This window comes from Pseudophryne corroboree, chromosome 5, assembly GCF_028390025.1.
Source record: "Pseudophryne corroboree isolate aPseCor3 chromosome 5, aPseCor3.hap2, whole genome shotgun sequence".
Lineage (NCBI taxonomy): Eukaryota > Metazoa > Chordata > Amphibia > Anura > Myobatrachidae > Pseudophryne > Pseudophryne corroboree.
In genome coordinates, this window is record NC_086448.1 from 427,868,610 (window position 1) to 427,884,363 (window position 15,754).

Here is a 15,754-nt window from a genome sequence, read left to right on the forward strand (position 1 = left end):
CTATAACAGTAGAATGCGACATTAGCCTTTGAGGGGTGTCTAGTATATCTTGCACTTCTTGTGCATGGTTCTCAGGTAAATCCAAGAAGACACCCTCAGGAGTACAATATATTACACACCACATTTTACACAATAAGTCTCTGCCGAGTAGATTAGTTGGAGCCGATGCAGCCAGCAGAAAGGAATGTTTTGTCTGTGAGGGCCCTATCGTAATCTCTGCAGGTTTACTCAAAGGGTATTGTTGCACCGTTCCTTTTACTCCCATTGACGAAATCGTTTTACCCGTGGTTCTTACACCTGATATGGAATTCAACACTGACCTGGCCGCCCCTGTATCTACAAGAAAAGGTAATGGTACACCAGCTACATCAACCATGACCTCAGGTTCACTACCGAAGCTAGCAATCAACTTCACTGGCTGCAGACTACATGTGTGGCCCAACCTCTATTGTGTAGTGGGACCCTCCTGCAGCACATTGGCAGCTACAATATGTGAGGGGGTTAGCTGTGAGTTTTTGGAGGCCTGCCAGTCTCTCCTGGGTGGGTACCTCCTTGTTTACTCTCTATGTGGCTCGTAATCTCTTCTATGTGGTCCCTGATTCCAATTATGTGAATTGTAGTGTGGTGCGTATTAAGGTCTAGGGGGTCTGTATACGTTATGTGTCCCTTTACTCCTACAATCCCTTGCAAAATGTCCTTCCTTCTTACAATAGAAACATACCATTGACCGTGACTTACCATCAGGGGTCTGGGGTATTGGCTGATGGGGTTTTGCTGTAAGAGCCTGTATACTTACCGTCATCAGCTTATCCCCTTGCGACTCCCTGTGTTTACTGATGTTACGATCGTGCTCGATAGCGGACTCTCTCAATGCAGCCATCGAGATACCTCTCCAATTAGGTAGAGAGGTTTGCACCCTTGTCCTCAGTGCCTCATTTAAACCGTCCATTAACACAGAGACAGCTACCTCCCTGTGGTGTGCATTATCCTTAATATCCTCAATCCCAGTGTATCTTGCTATTTCCTGCAGTGCTCTATGGAAATTTTCAGATGCCATTTCACCTTCCTTTTGTCTTATGGAGAAGATTTTATTCCATTTAACAACAGTAGGGAAATACACTCCTAATTGCAGATTGATTTGCTGTTCATTCTCCTGATTGTACTCATCAGTGAGAGATACCTCTGCATCTAACTTACAATCCGTTATTAATTTCGTGATGTCAATATTTGAGGGTAAACACAACCGTAGCACTGTTCGACAATCTTTATTTGTGGGCTCATGGGCGTTACCTAATTCTTTAATGAATTTCTGGCATCCGACTAGATATTTTCTGGGATCGGGGAATTCCGACATAATTGACCTTAACTCTGCTCGGGACCAAGGACAATGCATGGCAATGTTCCTGATGGGAGTTACTCCCTGACTGTCAGTTTTCCCATTGGGGACTGCAATCACCCTGACAGGATTTAGTTCAACTATATAATTTTGACTTGATTCTATAATGCGGGGAGCTATCGTCTCACTCACCCCTCCGCTATGGGGTATCGCTACTACTCTTGGTGGTTGTGCCGTGCCCACCTGGGTGTCCTGTATGGTGGCTGCTAGAGAGAGTGCCAATATTGTGCTGGACTCATCTTCCTCCTCACAGTCCTGGGGAAAATTTAAAACGGGATACAGCTGGCAAGGGTTAGGGTTAACATATTGATCAATCACTTTCCTATCCTTCACCAATGCACCATTGCTTGTAGTCAATTTCTCCCCATCAACATGTGGTGGTGGTGCGCTCGCAATCGCTTTCCCGCTAGGTTTGGAACCTGCTGTGCGAGCCAGTTCCTTTTGTACCTCCCCCTCTTGTCGCCACAGATTTAAACTATCGATATGTCTGATCCTTTGTTTTCTAGATTTAATCAGACATATTCTAATCCTTATGTTCTGTAACACCTCCGATTCAAAGCTGCCCATCCTGGGGAATGATGCCCTATCTTCAGCAGTCATACGCACCCATTCATTGCAAAAAGCCTCCATGTGTGGACCATATTTCTCACACATAATAAACCTTGCTGACCCCCCTGGGCCGCAATTCTCCAGCCTGAACCCTGGCTACCAAACACCCATTGCTTATGCAATTGGATCCCATCGTGAACTTTTTGCTTTGTTAACGCAATCCCCAAATGCACAACACAATAGACGGTGAAAGACACCTAACACTTTCACTCGCTCCTTCTCCGCTGACGTACCATGACTCACTCCAATAGTGAACACCGCGTACCCAGGGAGGCCCTAACTGGCTTCTATTCACTGGAAGTTTTAGGAGTAACTTACCTTTTCCAGTGAATATCTACCGTTGAAGATTTTCCTGAGAGAGACCAGCGAAAACTTTATGCAATACACAAATCACGCTTGCGTATGCTCTACATGGCACTAATGATACAGCGGTTTACGCAAAATTTTGCAAAGGGGTATCAAGTTGCGCCATGTATCGCACCCACAAACATGCGGTCCAATTGCACAGCATATAGGTACTTGTTACCTATCCGCCCTACGATCACTGGAGTCGAATATATAAGCTGTGCTCCTCAGTCAGAGCATAACACAAAACCTTTAAACTTCAATTCACAATTTCTATACTTCTCAATGCACAATTCTATATCACGCTCCTCTGCAAATCTCCTCACGATTTGCATATATCTCTATTTGTATTAACGTAAGTCAGTCGCCACACACCACCAAGCCTCCACTTACTTGGTGTTACCACGGGACCCACCACGGGACCCGAATTTCCGGGGTTCAACTCCACTCACTCCTGCTTTTGCTCACTCAGATACACCTTGTTTTTCTTTTCTGTACAGAAAATACCACTCCCTGCTTTTGGAATTGGATAGTTATGTGCTATTGTATTAAATGTATACTACCCCGCCTTTACTTGAACAACTATCATGTGATTTGTACTTAGCATCCGCAATCCTTCGCAACCTTGCGTAAACACATGACAGAGCGTGCCTTTATGCTTCATGCGTGACCCTGCGCCACGTGCGCGCTCCTGTACTTTGTCCGTACCACATGTACAATTCAACAAATCACACAAGCTCTATAAATGTGAGCAATACAAACTATTATTGCTCACTAATACAACCCACACTTGTTCTGTATAAACCTTTAACGACTAGGCCAGAACTGCGTTTTATGTTTTATGATTACACCCTTAATACTTATATCAAATTTATCTATATAGCAAACAAATGTATCCGATTTCACACAGGTCTAAAAGGACTGATAACCTATGGCAACAATATGTGGGAGAGTATGCAAAATATCGGTACGCTTTGTGTACGCTTTTGGCGCCCAAAATAATTATACAGATTTTTAAAATAGCTTTTTTCCTGTTTCCTCTCGCTTTTTATCAGCACCTCTGCAGATCAGACAGAGCAGACGCAATATAAGAGCACAAAATAGGGTTTCAAAACATCCAAGCAACCAGGAAAAGGTTTTACTTAAAGATGTATCTCCACCCTTTGCTGATAGATTAAAGTCTGCTATGATCTGCTAGCTTATGAGTGTGTGAAAAACCGGATCGAGCCCCCAATTGTAAAAGCTGGTTTACTTACAGGACTAAAAGCAATACTTTAATACACTCAATACACTTAAATTTTAGCCGTTGCGGCGCTGTATGTAATCCTTAACCTACGTACTTTTTACTCAGTTAGCGTACAAAGGCCAGTACTGTGTACGCACTTTGCGTACACACGCCACGACGGATGTACAAAGTACACGCAGTGCATACACACACACACCGACAAACTGAGAGCACAATTCAGCTACATGTGTGGCTGAAATACACTTTAAACCTTAGCAGGAAAGAGACACTACACCAATTGTATTTAAGATGTTGGGAACCGACCCACCAACATATAATTGCTGAAAGGGGGGTTACAACAGATATATAATCACAATAACAGAAAAGAGGCTACAATCAATGGTACATACATTTTGTTTCGCCAGCGCCATATGGTCCCGGTGCTCAGTCAATCAAGCTAGATGACCTTCAGAGAGAGATGAATGACTGGCTAGGCAGCTTGGCTTTTATACATTTGGTCAAAACATAATACAATAGAAACTGTAATCCCTTCACCTATAGGTCAAAGGGCTGGTCATTTACAGTACAGGAGGGGTCATAGGTTGGTTTGAATAGGTGGGTGATGCCTGGTCCAGGTGCACTTGCAGTTGGTCTCTACTGGGTTCCCGCCGAATATCAGAGTACAGTAAACACAGTATAATATTAATATCCTGTTCCTGCGCATAATTATGCGCAGGAGCGTGCTCTCTTCTGCAAACTGCTACCGGAATTTTGCCCTTAAAATACCCTACAGTTGGATACCAAACACCACCTTATAACCTAATGCTGTCCCCTCATATACTGTAAAGGTGAATCCCTTTGTCGTTGTACCTTTTAAACAAGTATAACTTGCTGGTGTGGTGCGTGTGGGCTATGTGTACATGGGGGTCATTCCGAGTTGTTCGCTCGCAAGCTGCTTTTAGCAGCTTTGCACACGCTAAGCTGCCGCCTACTGGGAGTGAATCTTAGCTTATCAAAATTGCGAACGAAAGATTAGCAGAATTGCGAATAGACACTTCTTAGCAGTTTCTGAGTAGCTCCAGACTTACTCGGCATCTGCGATCAGTTCAGTCAGTTTCGTTCCTGGTTTGACGTCACAAACACACCCAGCGTTCGCCCAGACACTGCTCCGTTTCTCCAGCCACTCCCGCGTTTTTCCCAGAAACGGTAGCGTTTTTTCGCACACACCCATAAAATGGCCAGTTTCCGCCCAGAAACACCCACTTCCTGTCAATCACATTACGATCACCAGAACGAAGAAAAAACCTTGTAATGCCGTGAGTAAAATACCTAACTGCATAGCAAATTTACTTGTCGCAGTCGCACTGCGGACATTGCGCATGCGCATTAGCGACTAATCGCTCCGTTTCGAGAAAAAAATAACGACCGAACAACTCGGAATGACCCCCATTGTGCACTATGTGAATTAAATATGAGATATGTCTTTGTGGCTTTTCCATGCGAATACAAAAGCTACCGTAATTACTCATACCACGCGCTAATACGCAGGACCGCGTGAGCGGTCATACGCAAGTTGCGAATATGCGCACGCATGGCAGAATAAGTATGCGTACGGAGGCCATCTGTGTGGTGTTTGTACGTGATGTGTGTACTGTAATATTTTCAGATTTCGACATTATATATCATCTCATATGTAAATAGGTACCGGTAATTACTTTATTTGGCTTATGCTTCTTGCACCTTCTTTCTCTCAATCTGTCGCTCCAGGAATAAGGATTCGCAAGTTAGGGATACAGAAACATTTTAATAAAAAAAAATGCAAATGCATTTTTAATGATTATACACAGTACAAAAATGTGTATTTTACAAACAAAATGTACTTGTATCAAACTCTAAATGAGCTCTTTATTTGTGAATGTAAAAACATTTTTTTTCCAACTTTTATGTAATGTAAAATAAAGAAAATATTTTTGTGAGGAATTTTCTAATGAATATTTGATGTTTAAGATAACTTTTCATAATACTAGTAAATTATAGTGATAAACCAAACTGACATGAATTTATGATACAATGAGATAAGATACGATACGAAAATATAAATCAAATGCAAAATGATATAACAGTCAAAGAAAGTGTTTGAAAGCTAAGAACAAATGCTACCAGAAACATTATTACTGTATATAAGTTAGTAAGACTGAGCAATGTGTACTAGATTAAAGAAGTAAAACTTAGAGTTTGTTTTTTTATTAAATGCAAAATAACCTGGGTAGGAAAACAGTGCATTATTGCAGACAACATAGCACAGATGCATAAAGACTGATTATCTGCTTGAACCTTTTCATAGCAATGTCTTGTTCCTGATGAGCCTGTGGGGCAGTGGTGAAACACAGCACGTAAATGTTTTTGCAGTACATTGACCTGTGTCATTTGTTTAGAGCTTCTGCCTTTTTTAAAAGTATTTCCTTTATTCCAATTAGAAATAAGGAGAACTATGTTTTGGATTGTTGTTATTTACTTTTGGATGGACTGTCTAATTACCATGATGTAGTGAAAGTGCTTGTATCTTAACTATCACGGAAAAGTGGGTTGTTATTGAAAGCATTCTTAGAAGATCCATAACAGCATATGTCCACTACCAAAGGGATAATGTGGTGGGCAATGGGGCAGAACTGAGTTTTGTCACCTGTAATGGTACTGTAGGTAGAACTAGTTCTGCCTCCACCATGGCCCTGCACAGTAATTCCAACAGAAAAGCTCACTCCACCACTCACATCAATAAATGTTGTAGGCAGCACTAGTGTCACTGATGAGCTGCAGCCACCTCCACCTTCTTCAGGTCCTGGTGGCTCCATGGTCCTCTTCCATCTGCGGCCTGCCCCTCCTGGTACTCACACACACTGTTGGTTATACCAAATGATAGTTACAGGCGCTGAAATGGTATGCTTCTTCCTAGCAGCTGCTGAATGGAGATAGTCGGTCTCCGTGATACAACAAATACAATAACCTAAAGTAGCGCTTATGTAAATACACAATTCTTGTATGAATTTTTATCACAATTTAATAGTATTAAAAAACATTACATATTACACATCATGTATTGAATAAAATGGCTTAAAAACAAGGATCTCACCCACTGGAATGTGATAATACACAGATTTAGTCCATCCTATATTCCTAAATTGCTCTCGGCCTAATGGTGCCCTTAGTATTTCCACTGTGAACTACTGGTTTTTCACCTTGTGGTTTAATACTGCAGTTCCAAGACAAATGGGTTTTAGAGGGTTTGTTCCGATGCTCACCGCCCAAGGAAAACGTGTAATTAACCAACTTTGATATTGAGTATTGACAGTACTCAGTTCAATTGCGGGTTTTGATACCTCATTGTTGAAGTCTAGGATGGCTATGTGGCAGAGAATATTCGTGCCAAATGCACCTTTTGATTGGTGAATCCCTGAATTGTAGGTAGATGAGGAAATGGGTTCAACCACCTTTCCAGGACCACTTTAAGCCCTGCCTTTACCTCTTATTTTGAGACCTTAAATTTCCTTCATATTTATATGCAATTAAGCTGTGAAATATTATTAACACAGAAACACAGTTACCAACTAATAGTTTCAGAACAGTGAAATACAGCTTGGGAGAAGAACTCAACTATTCATTTACAAGTACTGAATGTAGTAGACCTTTATCTAGGTTCACCCATATCGCCAAAATAGCTGCCAGACTTCCTCTTGAACAATCCATTTCAGACTATGGGCCTGATTCTGAGTTGCATGAACTTCATTAGCGGCTGAGATTCAAGTGTGAAAAAAATACAAATGCCAATTTATGCATTCCTCTTGTGTACTTCAGTGTGACTAAGCAAATCCTGTGACATCCACTTTTCATATCTCAACATTAGTCAAGTGCTTTGGTGGATCTAATCTCTACACCATCAAACTTTCATTGGTTACAACATTGACTCATCAAGCAGTTCCTGAGTTGTGCAGAGCCTCCCTTGTAACTTTCTTAAGATATGATTACAGTAGCTGTGGTGCTGTGACCCATGACCCTACCATCACATGCCCATGACACCTCCTCTTTTTGTGAAGACTTTGCGTAATCTGCCTGTCTCCAGCCAGAACTTTCCTTCTTTTCATTGTGAAATATTACTACTTTCAATGTACGGACATATTATGCATGTTATTTTAAATAATTTGGCTAACTGTTAACATACAGGGGGGATCCATTAGGGTGTGAGAATCATAAAGTGAGAGATTTTGTGAGAGTTCTCTTGTTTTTTTAAAGTGGCAATCATTTATATGGCAAAATCAGGTTGATTTAGCCATGTAAATGATTGCCACTTTTAAAGAAAAAAATAGTACTCTCACGAAATCTCTCACTTTCTTATTCTCACACTCTACTACATCCCTCCAACAGTAGTAGTAAAATAGTTTTCACATAATTTTGCATAAACAAAGTTCCATATGACAGTAAAAGGTGACTAATGGTGTGCTCCCTTATGTACAGGCAGCTATCATTCTCACAAGCCTGTTCCATTAGATGAAAAATGTAGATATCCAGAAAAAAGGTAACTTGAGAACATTTAAAATGAAAGAGGCATGCTTAGCTACATCATTTTGTCTGAATCATAATACTTTGGTAACAATGGAAGCTGTCACAGGTATTGAGAGATGAAGCTCTACAGTTACAGTCCAATGGATTTCATCCTACTAACAGTATATGGACTTTATCAGAAAGAGAAAGACAGATGTGTATTACATTTCTGTAATAAATTATGCGAACATCATACACCATGGGCCTGATGTAATGACGCCCAAGATCGCTGGAGGTGTGAGCTGTCTTGTAAGTGATTGTTCCTTTATAAAGATCAGTCGGCATTTCGCACCTCAGGCGATCTTGGGCGTCATTACATCCGACCCCATACTGTATATCTTAGTTGTTCTGTCTTTTTTTCTGAAGATGATCATCACACAATATTAACTCATCCCCATTGGAATCCACCACTAAAGTCTCTGCACTTTGATTAATTGGCAGGGAAAGTCTCAATCATGGAATATGTAGTTCATTTTTTTGTACATCAGCTTTTCATTATTTTTAGGAAGTAGCCTCTTACGACAATTGCTCACAAGGTTCCCGGCTGTGTTAAACCAAATACATACTGGAGGGTGGGCAGCTTAAAGCAAAACTTTTTAATTTATACAAGGGGCTCCAAATTGGGGACTGACTGTCATGCAACATTTTCATTGTCATTAATTCTTTTGATGGTTACTGTATTAGATTGAGTCACGGTATAGGTGTCAATAATTTTTGAGAATTCTTTTAGGCCTGACCAGTTTTCCCTATAGATTGTAAGCTTGCGAGCAGGGCCTTCCTACCTCTATGTCTGTCTGTTTTTACCCAGTTTTGTTCTATTACTGTTGTTCTAATTATAAAGTGCAACGGAATATGCTGCGCTATATTAGAAACGGTTAATAAATAAATGCCTTAATGTTGTTTTATTCTGGTGCGCTGAGTGGACTTACCCCACCACCAGTGAATCTCTGGAAAAAAAGTTAGTTTTTTCCTGGCAGCAGTAGTTTGGGGACAAACTAAAGCAGTATACTTTGCTGTGTCATGTTCCACTTGAGCTGACAAATTGCTCTCAAGGAATTATTTGCATCTCTGATGTCAGTTGGAAAGAAAGACATTACTAAGATCAAGCATGGTTGCTAAAATGTAGACATCCGGTTGCAAGATGTTGACAACCCTTTGTTCCTGGTGAAGTGAATACAGAACTTGATCTACAAGTTACATATACTTAGTGGAATTGTTTTGTTTTATCTCCTTCAGCTGCTTTTCCAATAGTTTAAGTAAGAGTATAATCTGACTCAGGCTGCCTGTGTCTGAATTGTCTTCATTGGTTAATACTTAAAAGGGGTGTCAGTAGCTTGCATACAATGGAAAGTATTCTCTACTGTGCTGGACTAAGACATATTCTCCTTCTTCTCCCTATGTCATGGCTTGTTGTGTAGGTTTCAATGGCTTGTTACTGTTCCTCCATTTACTGAAGCATATAAGGGTGTTATTCCACCTGGTACCACTTCTTGCTTCAGTTGGATACATGTCAAATGAACTGCTCTTGCAGCCACTGCAATTTCCAGATGTGATTACTGAATAGCAAAAATATCCAGATTTATTTTTGGGCCACACACAACATCTCCTGCATGCCCCTGTTATTTAAAAAGAAATTCTGTACCACCAAGTTTATTGTGTAAGCAAAACATGGGATGTGTCCAAAATCGCTGCGTTAAAAGCTCTCACAACTTTTATTTGCATTATCAAATCATGAGAGTACTAGCAGGGTAAGTCACTTTGCTATGACATCCCTGACTTTTTCTAATAGGTTACATAGAAACATAAAAACATTGAATTTGAAGGCAGATAAGAATAACTTGGCCAATCTAGTTTTCCCTAGACACATATACATGCACACACTTACAATTAATTTTTGTCAACATCCAGTTGAAGTAATAGTATATTTTTTGATTGTTGGAGAAAACCAGAGTAACCAGGGGAAACTCATGCAGGCAGGAGAAGAATATACAAACTTCACACAATTAGGGCCAAGGTGGGAATAGAACCCATGACCTCAGTGCTGTGAGGCAGTCCTGCTAGCTCTTATACTATACATTGACACCAGTATGCCTCTTAGTGAATAGAGTAGCCTGAATGTGAATGAGCTGGCATTTTGTGTTACATACAGTAGAGTGACCTTATTATCCCTTTTACCTGGGACGCTCATGGATTACACAGGTTCTGTGGCTCATTAAAACCAGCTGAAATGTAGGCTTGAAGTCAGCCAGCCACAGAACCTGTGTAATCCATGAGAGTCCCAAGTAAAAGGGATAATATGGTCAACCTACATACAGCTGCTGCTGAAGGTGATACACCCACCCAGTGGGCTGTCTGGAATTATGTTACCAGATTTTTCAGATTTTTCCAAATACTTTCCACGAGCTCGCTCTAAATGACATAACCAGGGAAGAGTTTCCTGGGTGGTTAACAGCCATACCTCTATTTACTGTTGCCTCACAAATGGTACTGTACAGATAGTTTATACAGTAATTGTCTTCAGGATTTGGGTACAAATAATTTCACACATAAGAGGTGATGTTTTGGTCTTATGACCAGGCATGACAATGGCCTTCTTCTTATAATGGGCAAGAACTGCTTCTACTGGTGCTTGACTTACACAAACAACATCATCATCTTTATCATCATCATCATCATCATCATCATCATCATCATCTTTATTAGTGCCAGCATCAGCTACATTAATATCCCCATATCCAGTAACAACCTCAATTTCTATGTCATCAGACATAAATGTGCTGCTCATCCGCACATTTGTAGAGAGTGAAGAAATGTAAGTAAAAAAAGTAAGTCACACTTATACTCATGGACACGCTTATACTCTCTTGGAAGCAACTGACTGCAACTAGACTTGGACCAGACTGGAACTGAACTGCATGTGATTGACCAGACTGGAACTGGACTTGTACTGGAGTGAGATATTTGAGCTGAACCAGACATTGACCAGGCTGGCGTTTCAAACTTGAACCAGAAAGAAGACAGATTTGTATGATACTGCACTGGTGTGAATCTTGTTACTGAGTGTAGCCCTGATGAGTACAGGAGTGCAGGACTAACATGGGTGCCACACTCTACTGACTGTAAAAGACTGTACTTGAGCAAAATGTGGGTGGAGAGAGTCTGTGCTGCTAGATGCTGGTGCAATGGCTGCATGTGGAGGTATAGTATTTAACGAATCACATGGCAGAGTTCTGGATCACTGAAACAGCCTTGATAGGAGGGCTGTGGTAAGCACTGTAATCAGGAGCAGGCTGCAGACACAGGTGGAGTCTCAGACAGAACTTTAGACTATAGTGAAGAATAGCAGTAGAAATACAGGCATTTGTAGTTTTTTCACACTGATAACCAGAAAGCTTACAGGTATATAGAATCCCATATACTTCCACAGTAGCATCCTCAATATCTATGTCACCATCTTTACTTGTACTGCTCATCCCCACATATTCAGAGGGTGCAGAAATGGTGAAAGGAGGCTTCTTTATGAGTACAGTGTCAGAAATGTTAGACTCACACAGAGCTAATGTGTACACCCCTAGACTCTCATGAGAAATTTGTGAACTTACAGCTTGTTCTTAGTGTACTACTTTTTTTAATTTGTCTATTTTAAAGTTGACACTTCTACTAGAGTCAGAGTGAGAAAGGTGTTGCGTCTTCATAGGGGGTTTCCAAAGAATATGCATGACTTTGTTTGGCTCTGGCTTTCGCAAGAGGTATTCTAGAGCATGAACAACAGTAGCACTAGCAGTTGGAAAGGTTCAGGGAGTTTAGTTATTTTAGATTTGCTCTGATTTAGTATTAGAAAATGACAGTATAATAATTTATGTGACTAACACTGTGAGGTAAAACTGGGATTGTGAAGTCACTTTCCTCATTATTTCAAGTTCTTTGGGACCCATAGTTTGAATTATTTACACATGTGTGACGGAAATGTTGGAGTCCTAACATTTCTGTGCATCAAGTACAAGTGCTCCATTAAATGATAATAGTGACAGCGAGGAATTTATTGTAATGCTGTTTGTATACTGTAGCAGTAAGTGTAGACGCTTTGGTATTGGAAATATACACAGTGAGTATTTTGAACATTTCTAGGATTAGTACAGGAAGTGGAGAACTGAAAAAGACAAATACAAGTCAAAAAACAGGTTAATAAATAAGAAAAGTTTAATACTAGATGCAATATATGGAGTGAAGTTGGTTGAGGGAACAAATAAGGCAGATGGAGGAGAAAACACAGAATATGAAATGGAAAGGTGACAGCTTGACAGGGTTACAAGAGTTTAAAAAAGTGAAGTCATAAGGAAAGACAGTGAAATTAAAAGCAGGACAATCTCAAATTCCCGTATGCACAGAGGACATGTGTTTTTTATGCTGGGAAATAAGTCAAGCTATTAATTCAAAACAAGAAAATATGGGAGGCAGGGAATTGGTGTGAATGAAATGGAATCTCTGAAATGATTGGGAATGACAGTCCCAGACACACTGAATCTACGTGATGTGAACAGTGTAAAGAGGGTTAATAAGGCAGGCAGGGATGAAAGTCTTGTAGCTGTAATGGATACCTGCAGACCTGCCCAGGGAAGAGGAAACTACATGAACATTAACCGCACAGAGGACTAAGTTAATATGTTGGAGGTGTCTGACAGCAGACCAAACATTAAATAGAACCTAAGCAATACAATACGCATTAAGCTGCATAAAACTGTGGAACAGAATAAGAAGTACAGATGTGTCCTTACATCTTTGCTGCAGTCATGCCAAACAGCCCCTCTTGGCACACCAGACTCTGCTAGCGCCGGGCAACTTTTTTGACAAAAATGTGTCTTAGTTGCAACATGATGAGAACAGGATGCACTAGGAGACTATGCTGATTAATTTTACATGCAACATTCATATATCTGTGTGCCACTGAGTCTCTGAACCTGCATACGAAGAGTTATAATGCAGCGCCCATGACTAACTCCATGCCAAGTTCCATTGTGCTCAATATACATTGTGTCGCATATCAAAATAATCAGCACAGTCTCCTGTTGCATCTTAGGTGCATTGTGTTGGGACAAAGATATATATATTCTGCACAAAGAAGCTAGCAGAGTTGAACGGAGGCCGTCAACTCACTCACCCCATGCATCTCCCAATGTGTGGCATATTGTGGCTAGAAGTATGAGGACACATCATAGCAGGGAATTGTGAGGGAAAGTTCTGGAGCCTGGGGAGAATTGTTGGACTCTGACTGAAGTGAAGAAGACTGAATGCTCTTAAATTATTGAACTGACTATTAGCTGAATGTACCAATTTATGAATCTTGCCTTACTGTACTGTAATAACATGTATTGAGGAAGGGCAGCTCACTCTCTCGCTCCACTGATACTCATACATTCCTAACTCCCTTCAACTGTGGAGAAGAATAAAAAAAATCCCTACCCACATGGGGGAGGCTAGTCAGAGCTCAGATGTACACCAGTGTATAAGATATAAAACAATATATATATATATATATATATATATATATATATATGAGTGCTTAAGTCAGAGGTTCACAAATGTGGTACTCAAGGCACCCCAACAGTCCAGGATTTAGGTATATCCATGGCTCAGCACAGATGGTTAAATCAAATTGACTGAGGTGCTAATGAAATGGATACATTTAAAACCTGGACCATTGGGGTGCCTTGAGGACCGCGTTTGGGAACCTCTGGCTTAGGTATTACACTACTATAATTTAATTGAACACTATATTTTAATTTAAAAATCAGTGATATTACACCTATGGTACACAAACAATAGAGCATAATACTCATGAATAATAAAATGCTGTATATATTTTATTTATTATTATTTATTAATAGTTTCTTATATAGCGCAGCATATTCTGTTGCACTTTACAATTAGAACAACAGTAATAAAACAAAACTGGGTAAAAACAGACAGACATAGAGGTAGGAATGCCCTGCTCGCAAGCTTACAATCTATAGGGAAATAGGCATTGATACACAAGGATAGATGCTACCTATTGCATAATGGTCCGCCAGATTGCTAGGTTCTTAATGGGATTGTATATACTCTCCCAATATATCCAGATGGTGCATGCATTACACAGTGTGTACAGTATGCACAAAGGCACAGTTGCAACTGAGATGTATGGTATCAGAAATCTCTAGGAAAAGTCCTGGGCGTTCCTGGGCAGTATCTAGAAGGTGGCTAAACAGTCACATGGAGATTGTTTTCTTTTAATGTGTTACTGAATTATCATAAGCATTAGTGTTCTCCCTAGGAATTTCTGTGGGCAGGGCGCCGGTCTGTGGGGGCACCTGTGCGTGCGTCCGAATAGGCTATGCAAATAGGGGGCGTGGCTCTACTATGGTTGTAAAGTGAGTGGTGGGGCCCCCACAGCTTCCTAAAGGGGGCATGGAAGGCCGGCAGCGGCGCAGTTGGGGGCATGCCTAGCACCTACGGAGGTTCCAGGCTTCCCCCAAGCGCTCTCCTGTAGCGTGAATGGATGACATGCGCTTGTACATGGCATCTATACATTCTGGGAAAGCAGGAAGTGGGCAGGCTGTTTTAGCAGGGCACTGTAGAAAGGGCAGGGCGGATTTTGCCCTTAAAAAATTGGGCAGAGCGTGGCGCCCTGCTAAAACAGCCTAGCGTGAACACTAGGCATGTTGCTAAACATTTTGCATAAACAGTTGCTTTATTGGATTGGAAGCCATACTCAGACAGAAAATCTGCACCTGTCATTGGTGCAACCAATGGTGGCATTTAAAGATGCAGTAGTTGATATTACAGTGTCTACTGACACTCAAAGTTGATTTCTCAGTCGTTGTACATTCATATGCACGAATGTACACCAAGGAAGGGCTCTGTAGCATCATTTGCATAAAGTAGGAGATGGCAATCACCAAAAGACACAGCCATGGCAGAATCTGCATCCACCTCTCAGCCTCCAACTGGTCTGTATCTAGAGCTATCGCTATGCGTATGACAACCAAATATACCTTGACTCTCCTGACTTCTCCTCTTCTGCACTCCAGTGTGTCTCTCAGTTATTTCCTCATGGATCTTCTAATACCACTCAAAGCTCAATATGTCCAAAACAGAGCTTCCAGTATCATCCCACAGTTGGTTTTCTCAGTCTTCTATGTCTGATGACTTTACTTCACTTCTATAATTCTCACACACTGGAGTAAATTTACTATAGCTTCGAAAACAGAGAATTGGTGATGTTGCCCAACCAATCAGATGCTGTCTATCATTTCTCTATTGCCTTTTAGTAAATGAAAGACAGAATCTGATTGGTTGCTCACCAATTCTCTGTTTTAGAAGCTTTAGTAAATTTGCCCCACAGTCTTTCTTACAGACCAAAAGATCTCAAAAGACTTATAAATACTGCAAGAATACACTAATATCCAGGGAGGATCCAGAAATAAATTATAGGGAGTCAGTATAATTGGGTGATGGGATGTGATTAAAGCCAGGACTGGGTGTGGGACAAGTGAATAAGGGGGATATTGCCATGACACTGTTGTGTATATAGGTTCTACCATCAG